This window comes from Astyanax mexicanus, chromosome 2, assembly GCF_023375975.1.
Source record: "Astyanax mexicanus isolate ESR-SI-001 chromosome 2, AstMex3_surface, whole genome shotgun sequence".
Taxonomy (NCBI): Eukaryota; Metazoa; Chordata; class Actinopteri; order Characiformes; family Acestrorhamphidae; genus Astyanax; species Astyanax mexicanus.
Window position 1 is genome coordinate 33,875,195 of NC_064409.1, and position 13,863 is coordinate 33,889,057.

Sequence of the window (13,863 nt, forward strand, 5' to 3'; positions counted from 1 at the left end):
TACATTATATTTTGCATATATATATATATATATATATTGTGGTAGGCCCCTGGGGTTAGGGGCGTGACCACTGTGACCCGGAAGGAGGAAGCTCACAGAGATACACAGACACGGGGATTAAATGAACTCAAATCATACCTTTATTGGCTTGAAAATGCCCTCCACCACACCCAGAATAAACTTAAAGAAACATTGCCCAATGGGGCTCTAGAGTCCGTAGAATTACTTAGTTTTTAAGTGTTCATACGAGTCCGCGCAGCCTCAGCCCCCAGCTCCTCAGTGAGTTCTCCTAAATGATGGCGGAGGCTGAGTATATATGCCTGACATGGCTTTGCGCTCTGGCGTGGGGCGGACCCACAACTCCCCCGCCTCCTCACGCCACAATATATATATATTTATGTAAAAACAACCAATTATTACTATTTCTTATTCTTGTAAAGGTTTCTTAGTATCTATTCTAATGTTATAGTGTTCATTTTTACTAAAGCTTCTAATAGATATAACAGCAGTTACAATCACCTAGAATCACCCTCCACCCAGGAACTGCACTAATCAATGACAGTTGTTCTTTCCAGTGAATGAGTTACATAAATATAGCCTTCCATCCCTTTGGTTCCAGGCCAAAGGCATGATGGTGCAGGGTCAGGCCTCTCTCTAGCTGAACGAATGCTCTCAGTTTCTGATCGCAGGTTGTAGAGCAACATAACAGCAGCAAGATTTCAGTCAGATTTTATCCTGGCTGTAGAAACTCGAGTGCAGTGCAGCACATCATCCACCCACTCCAGACTGCATGCAGAGAGTACACAAAGTCACCAAGAACACTGCAGCACTCGTCTAACTGTCAGAATAACTGGAGGTATTTGTGTATGCTGCTCAAATTTGTAAGGTTAGAGAACAAGCGCCACAGGGCACTGTTGGTATTTTACAGTGCTTTTCCATCGGACAGCACAGCACAATCACTAATCAGAATATAGAACTGTTTGTGCCCTGGTGGAGTATCTGTGTCCATTTCACTCTAGTCTGTTCCTTATAATAAAAAAACAAGTGCTTAGAGAAGCTATTGTGATTATTTGGCATAAAAGAGTCATGTCGCTTATTAGTTCCTGACTGACTGATTGATTCACTGACTGACTGACTGACTGAGTCACTGACTGAATGACTGATTCACTGACTGACTGAGTCACTGACTGACTGATTGATTCACTCACTGGCTGACTGGCTGAGTCACTGACTGACTGACTAAGGCACTGACTGACTGACTGACTGATTGATTCACTCACTGACTGATTGATTGATTCACTCACTGGCTGACTGGCTGAGTCACTGACTGACTGATTGACTGGGTGCCTGTCTAACTGACTGACTGTATCACTAATTGAGTAACTGACTGACTATGTAACATTATGTATCTGACTGATTAAATAACTGACTGATGGAGTAACTGACTGACTGCATTACTGATTGAGTAACTGACTGACTGAGTCACTGACTGACTGACTGACTAGGTCCCTGACTGACTGTGTCACTGATTGAGTAACTGACTGACTGAGCCGGTACCCTTTAGCTCTCGTTTCGCCCATTCATCCTTTGCTACATTTCTATATATATATATATTCACTAATTTAGCAACATCATTATCTACCAGTGAAGGGCTGGTTTGGTATGATTATAAAATCATACCAAAATCTCTTCACAGCATTTGTGTTACTGAAGAGGATAAAATACTCCTAAACAATTAAACACCAGGAATTATGTATTTATTATATTATTCATAGCAGATTTACTTTTTTAATTTTATAGTACCACCACATGGAGTATGGTAATGAAGCAGTAACTTTAGTAGGTCAAATTGGGGGTGAGTCTTAGGGAGTTTAAATTGTGTAAGTTTCAATAAAAACATAATATTTGACGTCATGTAACAATAATATATCACAAACGAAAACAATGCAATTTATTGCAATAACAGGATAATTTATAATAGTTACTAAATAATTAATAAACTCATACTAGTAAGTAAACAATTAAGAGTGGTCATTGGATCATTTATACTAGTTACTGAATAATTCATTCATTCAGGTTTCTAGTTGATTCATAAAAATAACTAAATAATTTATAGTAGTTGTTGATTAATTTATAATAACATTAACATTTATAATTAATAGTCTATTAGCAATAATTAATACATTAAATAAGGTTTTGTATGTATGTACTTTGTAGAATTATGTAATATAAGGCTGATATTATAAAGTTTTCTATTAATAGAATTAGAGAGCAAACTACAAATGCTCTCTGTGATGTTTCTGTGGTCTATCACGCAATGTGAATCTAGTTACCATATGCAGATTCCCCTCTCAGCGCACTGCTGACAGTGACCCTTTTAGAACTGCACGGCCATCACAGCTTCACAGAATCAATTACGCAATCCCACAATAATTACGGTCCCCGGCTCTGAAGAGTCACTGGGCTTTCAGGGTGATTCTGGTCATGTGACAGCAGAATTCTGACGTCATTCGCTGCTGAGAGGTGAGGCACTGACATACTGCAATAAACATATTCTATCATTCTTACGCTGTCTTTGACCTTAATCTCCTCTAATCGTTTAGTGGCCCAGAGTAAGAGACAGATTATAACTGTTTTTTTTTTTTGTGCCACATGTTGAGGAGGTGCTATAGCATATACCATAACATATTTGTCTATTGTGAAATCGAGATTCATTTGAATGTGTTATGTTTTTTACATATAAAAAAGTGTATATTTTATATATATATATATATATATATATATATATATATATATAGATAGATAGATAGATAGATAGACAGATAGATAGATAGATAGATAGATAGATAGATAGATAGATAGATAGATAGATATAGCATATTTTTCTCACTATAAGGCGCACTGCATTATAAGGCACACTATCAATGAACGTCTATTTTCTGGTCTATTTTCATACACAAGGCGCACTGGATTATAAGGCGCATTATGCAACACTAGTAAGGAACAGGGGTGTTGCCATGTTTTCCTTCTAATTCAGCAGGTCTCACTGCTGGGTGGAGAGACCTGTAAAGCTAAGATAAATTATGTAAACAAATTCAACTGTAAGTAAACTGTAATTCTTAAAATATATATATATATTTTAAAGTCAAACGAGCGCTGGATGTTAGTCTACACTGATATCTCTCCTAAAAACTGTTTATTTGGGTGAGTAAAGCACTTCCGTTAGATTTCCAGATTTCCACTAGGGCTAGCCTTGGTTAGCTAATACCCTGAGAGTTCCGGTAAGACAGGGCGCTATTAGCTAGCGGTTCATCCCACATAGCTTGTTTTAACACAATAACGCACGCAGACGACCGTCCGAAATACTCAACTCTGAATGGCGAAAGAGAGAGCACTTTGGTTAGTGGCTAACGCTAGCGTTGCTCCAACAGTGTTAGCCGGGGTTAGCAGCAGGCTACAGTCCGATAATACTCACATTGTTAGCGGCTAATGCTAATACTGCTCCAGCCTCAGCGCTGGAGAACTAAACTGAAACTCCTGTATAACGCTATACTTAGCAGAGTGGCTTTACTGCTACTTAATACCCGACTAGTAAAAATCATAAATAAGATGCACTGATGATTTTTGGGAAAATTAAAGGATTTTAAGTGCGCCTCATAGTGTGACATTTTTTTTCCCTTTTTTTTTTTGCAGAGAATCTCATACATTCTCATATTTTACTCATATATTGTATAAATGTGTTACACACAGAGCGATCTATTTTAAGCGTTTATTTATGACTTACAGCCAAGGAAAACCCAAAAAATGAAAACTAAAATATTATATAAGACCAATTGGTACATTTGGCAGTGTGGGCAGTGTGCCAAGTCCTGCTGGAAAATGAAATCTGCATCTCCATAAAAGTTGTCAGCAGAGGGAAGCATAAAGTGCTGTAAGATTTTCCAGAAAAAACACAAGCAGCTTGGACTGTGTGCTTCCACTCTTCCTACAGACTCTGGTCTCTTGATTTCCAAATGAAATGCAAAATTTACTGATCAGTGATAGTTTGGAGAGAATGTGATCAGCTGGTGTTGATTTACTGTGTTCTATCAAGTCCAGAGTGTTCAGTGTTTTTCCACAAAATCTTACAGCACTTCATGCTTCCCTCTGCGGATAACTTTTATGGAGATGCAGATTTCATTTTCCAGCAAGACTTGGCACACTGCCCACACTGCAACTGCAAGTACCAATTGTTTTTATATGATATTCGAATTCTCTGAAACACTGATTTTTGGGTTTTCATTGGCTGTAAGCCATACTCATTAAAAATAAAAGGAATAAAAGCTTAAAATAGATCACTCTGTATGTAATACATCTATATAATATGAGTTTCACATTTTAAACTGAATTACTGAAATAAAATAACGTTTCAAGGATATTCCAATTTTTTGAGATGCACTAATATATATTCACTTTTACTCAGTACATTTAAACGATGTGAAAAGAGAAGCAGAACAACAGATAAAAGCATATAAAATGTTCTATTACGTCTAGGATGATCAGTTTCCCAGCAACTGCAATATGTAAAAAGTATTATCAACTGAGCAAACAGAATTCACCCCCTCCATGCAGAGCCAGTGAAGCACTCTGCTCTCAGCTGCCTTGGCTCAAATCAGGTTTTAAATCTCTGATGCAGTAAAAAAGGTGGAACGGGAGCCAGCAGTGGCACATTTGCTGAGTAATTAAGATCACATGGCCAGCTGTCCTGCCAAAAGCAGAGGAAAAACAGGAAAAGCAAGGGAGTGGAGATGCAAATGTGCAGCATGTTATCGTATGCTAACACAGCAGTGTAACCTGAATCTGAATCTTTGTGTTACTCCCTCAGGCCTCAGAGTCACGAAGCTAAAGAATAAAGGATGACTAAAGTCAGCAGCAGCTTCTGCACCTGATTTTCAGGATCAGGGCTGGTAGAGGTGTCCCTGTGGCACTTAAAGGTGATGAGAAATGAGCTTTGCTGATTCTGGAGAGAGTGTGACTCAGCAGAGTTCTTGCTTTGTACAGAAACAAAAGATACAAGAGCCTCCAGAGAGGAACAGAGGTGGACACTCTGCCAGATATCCCTGCTTTCCTAAGATCTTCTTTGTCGACTATTTATAATAAGTGTCACATTTCTTTGTAATGCTAAACCCAGGTGAATCAAATCTACGTTCCCTATTTAGTTATATCTACCAGCATTTGCATTAAACTCAGAGACTAAAAGGCCAGAGATTAATATTTGGTTGAACCATCTTTAGCTTAGACTTCGGCATGCATTCGTTGTGGCATCTTTTCCACTAGGGGTGGGCAATATTGCTCTAAAATAATATCGCGATATTTCATGGTATTATCGCGATAACCATGCTCTTGGCGATATGACAAAAAAATAAAAATACTACTGAAACAAAACTAAACTTACATTTTATTATTGTATATGATATGATATTGCACACCCCTAACTGAGATATTAAAAAGATACAAGAATTTTAGCAGATTTGTAGCAGAAGTAAATGATCCAAAATGTCATGAGCCTAGTAATGCACTCCAAATATCTCCATATATCCAGGATTAAAGTACAATAAATGATACTGGACAGATATAATCTCTAGTGTATATTTAATAGGAATTGAGAACAGTGTAAATGTTTCTTTTGCTGAAAACAGCAAAAAAATAGTACCCTGATGTGATAATTAGGGGTGAGTGTTATGGCACGATATTTCAGGGTATAATATCGTTCACGATATTCAAAAATGATGGCGATATTATCGCATACGATACGGTATGGCACACCCCTATTTTCCACAAAATTCTGCAATTTCACACCATTTATTTGTGTCCAGAGTTATTTCTTTCCCTAAGATTTCTCTAATAATGATGGGAGATTTGGACCACTGCACAAAGTCTACAGCAAACCCTGTTAGAATATATCTTCTAAATGTTAGTTAGCAGAGGCCTGAAGAAAGCCCATATGAGCAAAGTCAAAAAGTACATGTTCACTGAGTCATGTTGGAAAGAGCTGCAGGATAAGGACTTGCCTTACTCTCACACATCACTCTACGTCCAGAACACAGCTGAGTCTGTTCATCTGCAGTGTCAGACTGAGGAACAGCTTATCACTTCTTTAACCAGTTCACGTTTGCTTTTCATCTTTCTCTCTTGCTTTATCACATATTTGTTAATAAATGATGGAATTAAATAAGATAAAAATTAATTGGCTTTAAAAGAACCTTAAAAGCATTTATTTCCTGGCAATAAAATCATAGAAGGCTGTTCTAAAGTAAAGGACCCTAAATACACAGCCAAGTAATGTGCCCAACTATTGGAAAATTTTAAAGACGTGACTGTATGAATGTATCCTTACTCGCACCCAGTTACCCACAATTCTCTGCACATGTATAGTACCAATCAAGAGTTTGGACACACCTTAAATGAATATTTTAAAATGCATTTTAAAATGCATCTGCATTGCCGATTAATACGCAAGTCATTCAAACTATAAAGAAAAAAAATATTATTTAGTAAACAAAAAGTGTTAAACAAAGCATAATATGTTTTATATTTTACATTCTTTAGAGTATCACCTCTTGCTTTGCATTGCTTTGCGTCTAGGCATTTCCCAGTCAGTTTTTTAAGGTAGTGCATTGAATATCTTGTCCTCTTAATGTGTTTGAGAGCATCAGTTGTAAAGTTGTGAAGAGGTAGACTTTGTATGAGGTGAATAGACTTATTTGATTAATTATCTAATCCACAGTACAGAAAGAACTATTCAACTAAGTGAAGAAAAAAATACTCTACAAATTAAATATCAGTCAGTCAAAAAAAAATTCAAGTGCAGTCGCAAAGACCATCAAAAACGTTATGATTAAACTGGCTCTCATCAAGAATGGCTCAGGAAAGAAAGACGAAGAGTTTCCTCTCAGCATTTTCACACCAGCACTATTTGGTCTGATTAAAACGGACTCTCGTTCATTTGTCCCTTTAGTGGGGTTTGATTGAGCAGGTGTGAAAACAATAATCACACTCGGGTGCGGATCAAAAGAACCGGACCAAGACCTGCTAGAGGAGGTGGTCTTGGTCTGGTCCCAAATGAACTCTGGAGCGGTTCACTTGTGGTGAGCATGTGATCCGGTCTTGATTTGACCCAGCTATCAAGTAAACTCCTTTTATTTAAGCTGAACTGTTGATAAGGTGCTGTTTAATCTGATTTATTAGCCAGACAATGCTTATTAACACAGCTGCTGCTGCATGCTGTTTACACACCCGGCCTGTGCAGCGTTCACTGATCAGAGCTGCGCAACTCTGTTTAATTCGTGCTCCCACTCCAGAGAGCTCTCCAATCAGAGGAGACAATGTGCATTTATGTTTATGCCTATGTAAAATCAAACCTAAAGAAAAAACTGAGGGAGAAAATACTCTAAGTAAACAAACTCATCAACTGATTTGGACCATAAAATAAAATTAAAAAAACTACAGGCATGAAAACGCTGTTGCACAGATAAGAGCCACCTAAAGTATTTTGGTTTGTTTTGACACTTTTACTAACAAATTTACTACATGATTCTTTGTGTTCCATCCACAGTCTGGATGGCTGTGCAATAAATTGAATTTTTGTGAAAATATCTAAAAAATTGTAAAATAGAAAAATTTTAATTGCATATGCAGTCTGCCTCTCCAAAAACTGCCACATTTTTTCTGACATTATTATTTTCACTCTTATAATAAGTGTGTCTAGAAACGTAGAAACGTAGACTACATAAACATGATCACATCTGTTCAGGGACTCTATGTGTGTGTGTGTGTGTGTGTGTTATTATATTGTATGTACTTGAGTATAACTTTCACATCATTGTATGAACCTCAATATTATATTTCCACTGTGCGCTGAATAGGCCTCAGGCTTTAAAAGCTGAATAGCCACTTAGGATGACCTGAATCACACCACAGTTAGCCACCCTTTAGGTCCAGTAAGGCAATAAAGCATTATAACGTTGTTATACAAGCTATACTAAATAAAATGGGGCCTGCATTTATGGGAATTCAAAGGCAGAACAAGCTGAAAATATTTCATAAAACATTTGTCAGATTCTGTACACCGTGTACAAGAGCTTTATTCATTTAGTCGACACTTGAAACGTGAAACACTGGAGACATCAGGCAGCCATACCTTTATTTTGTGAATCTGAGGAAGGGTAATATATTACACAAAAGGCACAATAGAGTCACCGGCTGAACCACATAGTTCAGTAAAAATAGACTTGAGACGAGGTCAGGAGACTGATTCTTTTCTTTTCTGAGGCTAGTTTCTATGTTTGCCATGGTAATTACGATGCATTAATACTATTTTTTCCAACTGGTTTGGAGAGGTATCAGATGCTGGTATTGAGCTTTGTTGGTGAATACAAGTATGAGAACATTAGCATTATATTGTGCCTGATACCAATACTAGTATCATATACATGCATATTTAGTAATAACATTAATAAGACACAACATTAATAAAACACAATAATTACGTTAATGATTTATCATAAAATGCATGGACATCATCATATTTTGCTCAAATTTGATGTCATCCATTATGATTTTCAAAATAAGGAAAGGCACATTAACATTAACATAAATGAGCCAGTTTGGTGATGCAGTATTTTACTTTTATATGTTTTTAATTAGGATCTTTTCATTTTTTTTATCACATTAAGGGTATTTAACATACAGCTCTGGAAAAAGTTCCACTTCAGTTTCTAAATCAGTTTCTATGATTTTGCTATTTATAGGTTTATGTTTGAGTAAAATGAACATTGTTTATATATATATATATATATATATATATATATATATATATATATATATATATATAAACTACAGACAACATTTCTCCCAAATTCCAAATAAAAACATTGTAATTTAGAGCATCTATTTGCAGACAATGAGAAATGTCTGAAATAACAAAAAAGATGCAGAGCTTTCAGACCTCAAATAATGCAAAGAAAACAAGTTAATTTAGAAAAAAAGTTAGTTTTCATGTAACTTGGTTTGTTCTCCTCCACCAGTCTTACACACTGCTTTTGGATAACTTTGTCACTCCTGGTGCAAAAATTCAATGAGTTCAGCTTGGTTTCAAGATCACAAGATGCTTGTTTTTTTTTTCTTACAAAGCTAAATTAACCTACATCAGTCTCCTAAAACTGTCATATAATATTGAACAGTATTTTTCTTGCCATAGTTGAAAATCCTAAATCCTATTTCATCTATTGCTATAAGAAAACACTTGTTTGGGGATTTGTTTGATTTATAAGGACAATGAAATCCATTCTTGTAAGAGCCAATCTGTGAACAATTCGGTGCTTTACAAATGCATTGAGTTTTTATAACTTCTCTCAAAAATAAATTCCATATTTTCAAATTCTTTACATTCTCAAAAATAAGCAATGATCAGAGAAAACAGTGTGGGAATGTTTTCCGGAATAAGTTACCAACTGTCATTGGGACGGTACTTTCAAGAAAACAAATACATTGCACTATCAATAATTAGAGAACACAATTGTGTCTTATTCCATTGCATTTTTTAAAAGCAGGATTGACTCCACACTTTCTATTAGACTCTATGGTTCTTATTTCAGTTTTCTATTAATACCAGTTTTGAACTGGTTGTGAAAGGCTACTTATGCCTTCTTCCTGGAACAAGTATTACTACAGTGAACCTTTAAGCTAAGCAACTGTTCTGTACCTTTAAGAGTACATTTCTACTGATTGTACCTTGGTGGACAGAAATAGACCTATACAGGTCCTTTTTCTTATGATTCATGAGTGCATGAGTGCTTTTGCATTCAAATGTTCAATATCAGAACGCTGTCCCGTGCTGATTGAGAATGGACAGCTGCAGTAAGAAAAGAATGCATTTAATTTATTTTGTTGCACTTCTCTGTCCACATAAATGATGCCTCTTTTTTATTAAAAAGTGGAGATGGATTTGGGATTTAGCATTTAAATTTTTACATTTAGGAATTAACATGATATCAGCAGATGTGTATGACTGTATTAGACATGGCCTCCAGCCCAGAAGTCCCATACTGGATACTGCATTCAGCTCTACAACTCCACATATGGGCCATAATCACAATAACACAGCAGCTGTACTGGTATTATGCAAAAGCCATGTATCTACAGGCCTGACCGGCACCATTATGCTGTGAGATGCCTTCAAAAGCAAAGGCCAATGCAGTGGTGGATTATGTGTTCATACTGTATTGTCAAAATCGGACATTGCTCCAGTGCTGTCAAATAATGCATCACATAAAAAAGGATGTACCATTACTTTCCATAGGCTATTGTATATAGCACACTAAAGCTGCACCAGCCCTTTAGTTCCATAGATACTGATACAAATCCTCTTCATCCACCACTATCTCTGCCATTCAGATTATAATGGAATAACACTGGACATCCAAATGACCAGAGCCAAGGATGAAGCAATCAGGTAGCTAAATGGGCTGTTGATGCCTCAACAAGCAACACAGTCATCATCATCATCATCATCATCATCATGATCTTCATCTTCATCTTTATCATAATCTTCTTCATCCTTATCCTTAGCCCATTCACTGCAGCACCCCCATCCATCAATAATGAACCAACAATACAACCACACATCCAGAATGATCAAACACACACACACACACACACACACACACAGATATGATGGCTTCCACCAAACCAGCCAAGGGATCATCAGTCCCTCCCTCGCGGTGCAGACACCTGCCATGTCTCCCCCAGCACCACTATCTATCTGCAACATCATCATCGGTTGCCATGGGGGAATGAACGACTGCACGCCATCACCATCTTCCTCCTCCTCCTCCTCCTCTTCATCAGCACATGCACTGCACCAAACGCGTGTCTCTGCATATTGCAAAGCTGCAAACCCCCTCTCTCCCTCTCTGCAGCACGAGCCGCCTCAAACGCAGCACTCACGGTCCCTCAGCTTCTCCCTCCGCGAGATAAAAACCCCGTATCTCCGCCACTCACCCGCGGTCCTCTCGAGCCTCGAGCCTCCTCCGCTGCATCAAACTGAACAGGTTGCGCGTGCGTTTCTCAGTCTCGGGGTCGCTCTCCGGCCGGTGGGCGCTCTCCGTTCCCCCCCGCAGGCTGTCAGCGCGCGCTGCGTGTCCCCCTCCTCTCCACCAGCTGTCTGCGGAGACACGCGATTGGCCAGCGGTCCAACGCGGGATTTCTTTACACACCCGTATTCAGACAGAGCCCGCCCACCGCTCTGAGGACCGGGCAGTGGGAGTCAATTATGCACGTATTTCCCGCCCGTATTCCGGCGCGTGGACTGTATGTATAGGATGAGGAGGAGAGGAGGAGGAGGAGATTTTTATTGTCATTCGCATCACATGTGGTACATGAGGTGGAACGAAATTGTGATCTCACGATCCAGTTTTACACCCAAAGAGCTGTTATTAATAGATATATAGATAAAAAAAAAAGAATACAATAAAAGAAATAGAATATATAATATATACAAAAAAAAATAAATAGAGAGTAGAAGGTTCAGCAACATGAAGTCCAGAGTGCAAGTGTGCTATAGCAGCATGATAATGTGAATTAGAGCAGTGGAGATAAAGTGTCTCAGTGCAAGTAAAGTGACCATGTTTGTAAACAGTAAACAGTAATTTGTCCTTGGTGTCATTGCAGTGTGTTGTTAAGTGGAGTTTAAGAGTCTTACAGCTTGAAGCTGTTTCTGAGTCTTGTTGTTTTGCACTTAATGCTCCGCAGCCTCCGGCCTGAGGGGAGTGGGACAAAAAGTGCGTGTGCTGGGTGGGTGGGATCCTTCCTGATGCAGGTGGCCCTTTTCCTGCATCTGGAGGTGTAAATGTCTGTGGTGCTGGGGAAGCTAACTCCAACAATCCTCTGTGCAGCCTTCACCACCCTCTGCAGTGCTTTCCTGTCTGCAGCAGAGCAGCTTCCATGCCACACATTGATGCTGGAGCACACAACGCTCTCCACCACACATCTGTAGAAGGAGGTGAGGACTACGCTCCCGAGTCCAGCTCGTCTCAGCCTCCTGAGGAAGTAGAGCCGCTGATGTGCCTTCCTGACCAGAGTGGAAGTGTTGTTGCTCCAGGTGAGGTTGCTGGTCAGGTGCACACCCAAGTACCTGTAGCTGTCAACCACTTCCACCGCAGATCTTCTGAAGTCCACAATCATCTCCTTTGTCTTTTTTACATTGATGCAGAGGTTGTTTTCTCTGCACCAATCCTCCAGGTGTTCCACCTCCTGCCTGTAGCTGGACTCATCTCTGTTTGTGATGCATCCAACCACTGCCGTGTCGTCCGCAAACTTCACAATATGACAGCCTGGATGGAGAGGTGAGCAGTCATATGTGAGCAGTGTGAACAGGAGGGGGCTCAGCACACAGCCCTGAGGGGAGCCAGTGCTGAGGATTATGGAGGGGGAGGAGATGTTGTGAATCCTCACAGACTGCGGCCTGTTGGTCAGGAAGTCTAGGACCCAGTTGCACAGGGAAGAGCTCAGTCCAAGTGAGGAGAGTTTGGTTATCAGTGTCTGAGGAATCATGGTGTTGAAAGCAGATGTGAAGTCCACAAAGAGCATCCGAACGTAGGAATCCTTCTGCTCCAGGTGGGTGAGGGCAGTGTGGACCACGGAGGAAATGGCATCCTCTGTGGATCGGTTCTTCCTGTATGCATACTGGTGTGGATCCACAGTGATGTTGATGGTGGCTTTGATGTGGGTCTGAACCAGTCTTTCAAAGCACTTTGTGACTATCGGAGTGAGGGCTACTGGCCGGTAGTCATTCAGACCTGTCACTGTGGAGCTCTTGGGGACCGGGATGATGGTGGCGGTCTTCAGGCAAGTGGGGACAGCTGCCTGGATGAGGGACGCATTGAAAATGTCGGCCAGGACGTCCGAGAGCTGGTCTGCGCAGTCTTTTAGCACCTGTCCGGGGATGTTGTCCGGGCCGGCAGCTTTCCGGGGGTTAATCCTCCTAAGCGTCCTCCTTACTTCTGCTGGTGTCACGCTGAGGGGCTCCTCTCCTGGTGAGTGTGGGAGTCTGGTGCTGGGGGGTGTGTCAGGGTTCTCAAAGCGGGCGTAGAACGTGTTAAGAGCCTCAGGCAGGGATGGGTCTTTGGAGCTTTGTGCAACGTTAGATTTGTAGTCTGTGATGCACTTGATGCCCCTCCACATGCTCTGTGGATCCTGGGAGGAAAAGTGTCCCTGGATTTTCTGAGCATATGCAGCTTTTGCCCTCTTAACTCCAGCAGTCAGCTCTCTTCTAGCCCTCCTGAGTTCATCCGAGTCTCCAGATCTGAAGGCAGCATCCCTGGCTTTCAGCAGGGAACGCACCTCTGCGTTCAGCCAGGGCTTCTGGTTCGGGTTAACCATCCGTATTCCCCAGAAGCCACGCCCACTAATCGGGAGCAAATTATACAGAATGACTGAATATCTGTTTGAGATTTCGTTCGCTTGTTTTAAAAAAATTGCTATGTATTTACATACAGTATCAGTCAAAAGTTTGGACACACCTTATTATTTACTGTTTTAATTTTTATTTTTTTTCCTTTATTGTAAATGAATACTGAAGTCTATGAAGGACTATAAAGGAACACATAAGAAATCATGTAGTAACTAGAAAAGGTAAAGTTCGTGAACGAACTTTAAGTTGGCTTGGAAAAGAACGCTAATAACGTTAAAAAGTTAAAATGGTTGCTAAGCTTTTTCCGTCTGAAGAGTGTGAAGAGTCATTGATATGCTGTTAACGCTAAATGCTAAAAACGCTGAAATCTAAAAACATTTGGTTAAACGCTGAAATCTAAAAATGTTTGATTA

The 13,863-nt window shown here is 39.7% G+C and overlaps 1 protein-coding gene across 18 annotated transcripts in view; it reads right to left on the reverse strand.

Moving 5' to 3' along the window:
- nrcama (neuronal cell adhesion molecule a) overlaps window positions 1–11,194 on the reverse strand; it is a 139,271-nt gene extending 128,077 nt beyond the window's left edge. For 10 of the 18 annotated variants that reach the window (XM_049474247.1, XM_049474257.1, XM_049474256.1 and 7 more), the window contains exon 1: window positions 11,041–11,194. The gene's annotated coding sequence lies outside the window, so the exon portion shown is untranslated. The remainder of the gene's footprint in view (window positions 1–11,040) is intronic. The other 8 variants (XM_049474255.1, XM_049474262.1, XM_049474260.1 and 5 more) reach the window with 2 other exon arrangements.
- Window positions 11,195–13,863: the final 2,669 nt, after the last annotated feature.